The sequence below is a fragment of the Arachis ipaensis genome, chromosome B9 (genome assembly GCF_059453495.1).
Source record: "Arachis ipaensis isolate K30076 ecotype BB chromosome B9, ASM5945349v1, whole genome shotgun sequence".
Lineage (NCBI taxonomy): Eukaryota > Viridiplantae > Streptophyta > Magnoliopsida > Fabales > Fabaceae > Arachis > Arachis ipaensis.
Genome location: NC_142444.1, coordinates 62,689,097 through 62,692,714, shown reverse-complemented (window position 1 = coordinate 62,692,714; position 3,618 = coordinate 62,689,097). Strand labels below are relative to the sequence as shown.

The window sequence follows — 3,618 nt, the reverse complement described above, 5'->3', positions numbered from 1 at the left end:
CAAATTCAAATTTTAAAACTCAAATTTCAAATTTCAAAATTCAATTTCCAAAATTCAAATTTCAAATTCAAATTTCAAATTTTAAAATCAAATCTTTTTCAAAATCAAATTTCAAATCTTATCTTTCTTTTGAATCTTTTTCAAATCTTTTCTAATCTCAAATTTTAAAATTAAATCTTTTTCAAATCTTTTTAACTTCTCATCTTATCTTTTCTTATCTTTCCTAATTTCAAATTTTAAATTCAAATCTTTTCTAATCTTTTATCTTATCTTGTTTTTAAATTTTCTTAATTAGTTACTTGTTTTCTCTTTCTTGTTTTTCAAAACTTCCTAACTACTTCTTCTCTCTCCTAATTTTCAAAAATCCTCTTTTCCTTCTCTCTCCTCTATTTTTGAAATTTATTAACTAATTTTAATTATTTTTAATTAATTAACCTTATTTTTTGAATTTAATAAATAAATAAAACAAAAACAAAAATATTTTAATTCTTATTAATCTTTTCTATTTCTAATTCTTCTCCTATTTACTTCTATTTATTCTAACTCTTCTCCTCTCTCTTCTTCCATCTTCACTTTTCTATATTTCTATTCTTTCTTCACATCTCACTAGGAGCTTTCTATACTCAAATCAGACATAGAAGCTTCCTTTCTTTCTTTTCTTCTTTTCTTGTTTATGACTAAGAACAGGGATAAAGAACCTCTCTTTAGTCTTGATCATGAACCTGAAAGGAATTTAAAGAGGAGCTTACAACAGGCTAAAGCATAACACTCCGGAAGAAACCTTTCAAAAAATTTTGAACAAGAAATTGAGGACATGGCCGAACCTGAAGGAGAGGTAAGAAAGGTTCTTGGTGACTTCACCATGCTTACCTCTGACTTTTCTGGCAGAAGCATCTCTATACCTGCCATTGGAGCTAACAATTTTGAGCTAAACCTCAGTTAGTCTCTCTTCTGCAGCAGAATTGCAAGTTCCATAGTCTTCCACTGGAAGATCCACATCAGTTCTGAGCTAAATTCTTGTAGATCTGTGATACTGTTAAGACCAATGGAGTAAATCCTGAGGTCTACAAACTTATGCTCTTTCCCTTTGTTGTAAGAGACAGAGCTAAGTTGTAGTTGGATTCTCAACCAAAAGAGAGCATAGACTCTTGGGAAAAGCTGGTTAATACTTTCCTAGCTAAGTTCTTTCCCCCTCAAAGGTTGAGCAAAATTAGAGTGGAAGTTTAAACCTTCAGACAAAGAGAAGGTGAATCCCTCTATGAAGCTTGGGAAAAATATAAGCAACAAATCAGGAGATGTCCTCCTGATATGCTCTCAGAATGGTATATTATATGCGTGTTCTATGATGGTTTGTCTCAGATGTCCAAAATTTCATTGGGCAGCTATGCAGGCGGATCACTCCACTTGAAGAAAACACCTACAGAAGAAAGAGAACTCATTGAGATTGTTGCAAATAACCAATTCATGTACACCTCTGAGAGGAATCCTGTAAACCATGGGATCCCTCAGAAGAAAGGAGTTCTTGAAGTTGATACTCTGAATGCCATATCGGCTCAGAACAAGATCTTAACCCAACATGTCAATATGATCTCTCAGCATTTGATTGGAATGCAAACTGCAACTGGCAGTACCCAAGAAGTATCTCCTGATGTAGATGCTTATGATCCTGATCAACCCACCATGGAAGAGGTGAATTACATGGGAGAATCATATGGAAACACCTACAATCTTTCATGGAGAAATCATCCTAACCTTTCATGGAAGGATCAACAGAAACCTCAGCAAGGTTTCAATAATAATCAAGGTGGAAGGAACCAGAATAGGTTCAACAACAGACCACCATTCCCATCTTCTCAAGGAAATATGGAGACCTCTAAGAAGAGCCTTTCTAACTTAGTCACTCTGGTCTACAACCTCTCTAAGACCACACATAGTTTCATAACTGAAACAAGGTACTCCATTAAAAATTTGGAGGTACAAGTTGCTCAACTGAGCAAGAGGATCCCTAAGACTCCTCCTGGCACTCTTCCAAGCAACACTGAGGTGAACCCAAGAGAAGAGTGTAAGGCCATCACCACAGAGGCTGAGACCGAATTTGGAGAAACTGGGAAGGCATTGAAAGCCAGTGAAGAAGATATCACTGGGCGTTCAATGCCCAGAATGGCTAAAAACTTGGCGCTGATCGCCAGTGAAGAAGCCTTCATTGGGCTTTCAATGCCCAACCTGGCAGCAGGCTGGCGTTGAATGCCAACCAGGGAACACTGGCTGGACATTCAATGCCCAAACAAGCAGTAAAGCTGGCGCTGAACGCCAGTGAGTAACCCCTCACTGGGCATTCAACGCCCAACCAGACAGGGCAGCTGGCGTTGAACGCCAGCCAGGATATCCCTGCTGGGTGTTCAACGCCCAAAATGATAAGGAAATTGGCGTTTAATGCAAGTAAGGGTGTACAGCATGGGCGTTCAATGCCGAAAGAGCCATCAAAGCTGGCGTTGAATGCCAGTAAAGGCACATCCTCTGAGTGCCCAATACCCACTCAAGAAAGCCCTACCCAAGAACTAAAGAAAGCCAAGGCTCACATAAAGACCATAGAGGTTCCTTTGCATGCACTTCTTCAATGCATGAGTTCTGATGAATACTCTTCCTCTGATGAGGATGAAGACACTAGGGAAGAGCAAGTTACTCGGTACCTAAGAGCTCTCATGAAGCTGAATGCCAAGCTATTTGGTACAAAGCCTTTGGAGGAAGAACCTCCACTACTGAACAAATAACTAAATGCTTTGGTCCAGCAGAAGCTACCTCAGAAACTTCTAGATCCTAGATGCTTCCTCATTCCTTATACCATAGGCACCATGACCTTTGAGAAGGATGATGAGTCCACATTTGATGAGATATTTTGGATTTATTTGAATGGATTTCATCACATAAACTCACACTTATTCACTTAAATAGCATACTTTTGTGTTTTCTCCCTAAATTGATCCTAAATGTGAAAACATACATTTTTGTGCTTAAATTAGTGATTTTAATTCCACTTTTATGCCATTCGTTGCCGTGATATATTTTTTGAGTGATTTCAGGCCCTAGAGGCAAGATTGGCTAGGCAAAAGTGGAAGGAAGCATGTACGAACAGAGAACACATGAAGAAAACAAGGAGAGCACACAGTCAAGTGTGCATGTGCACAAGCAAGCGTGCGTACGCACAAAAAGGAATTAGTATGTGTGCGTGTGCACAACCCTCTATGCATACGCACAGGTGAACATTAAGAAAAGTGTGTGTAGGTGTGCGTACGCACAGGTCCCTGCACGTGGTTTTATTAATGAAACACGTGATCCACGATTTTTGGGGTCTTTTAGCCCAATTTTGGAAGGCTTGATGCTGAATAGGAGTGGCTATATGAAGGGGATATCAACAAGGTTCTAAAAACTGGACCGGACTGGCTGGTTCAACCGGATTTACTTCCGGTCCATCCCCAAAACCGTCTTGCGAAAAACCAAAAAAAAACCAGTTGAACTGGTGGTTAACCGTCAAACCGGACGAACCGGCCGGGTTTTGACAAGCACCAGATTTTTCCTATAAGCCACCAAATCGCGTCGTTTTGACACTGGAGAAAAAAA

General features: G+C 39.1%; 1 non-coding gene across 1 annotated transcript; it reads right to left on the bottom strand.

The window, feature by feature from the left end:
- Positions 1–1,206: 1,206 nt before the first annotated feature.
- On the bottom strand, positions 1,207–1,313 carry LOC148544872 (small nucleolar RNA R71). Its single transcript, XR_015901428.1, has one exon. It is a non-coding gene; the product is annotated as a small nucleolar RNA R71 (small nucleolar RNA).
- Between the last annotated feature and the right edge of the window lie 2,305 nt (positions 1,314–3,618).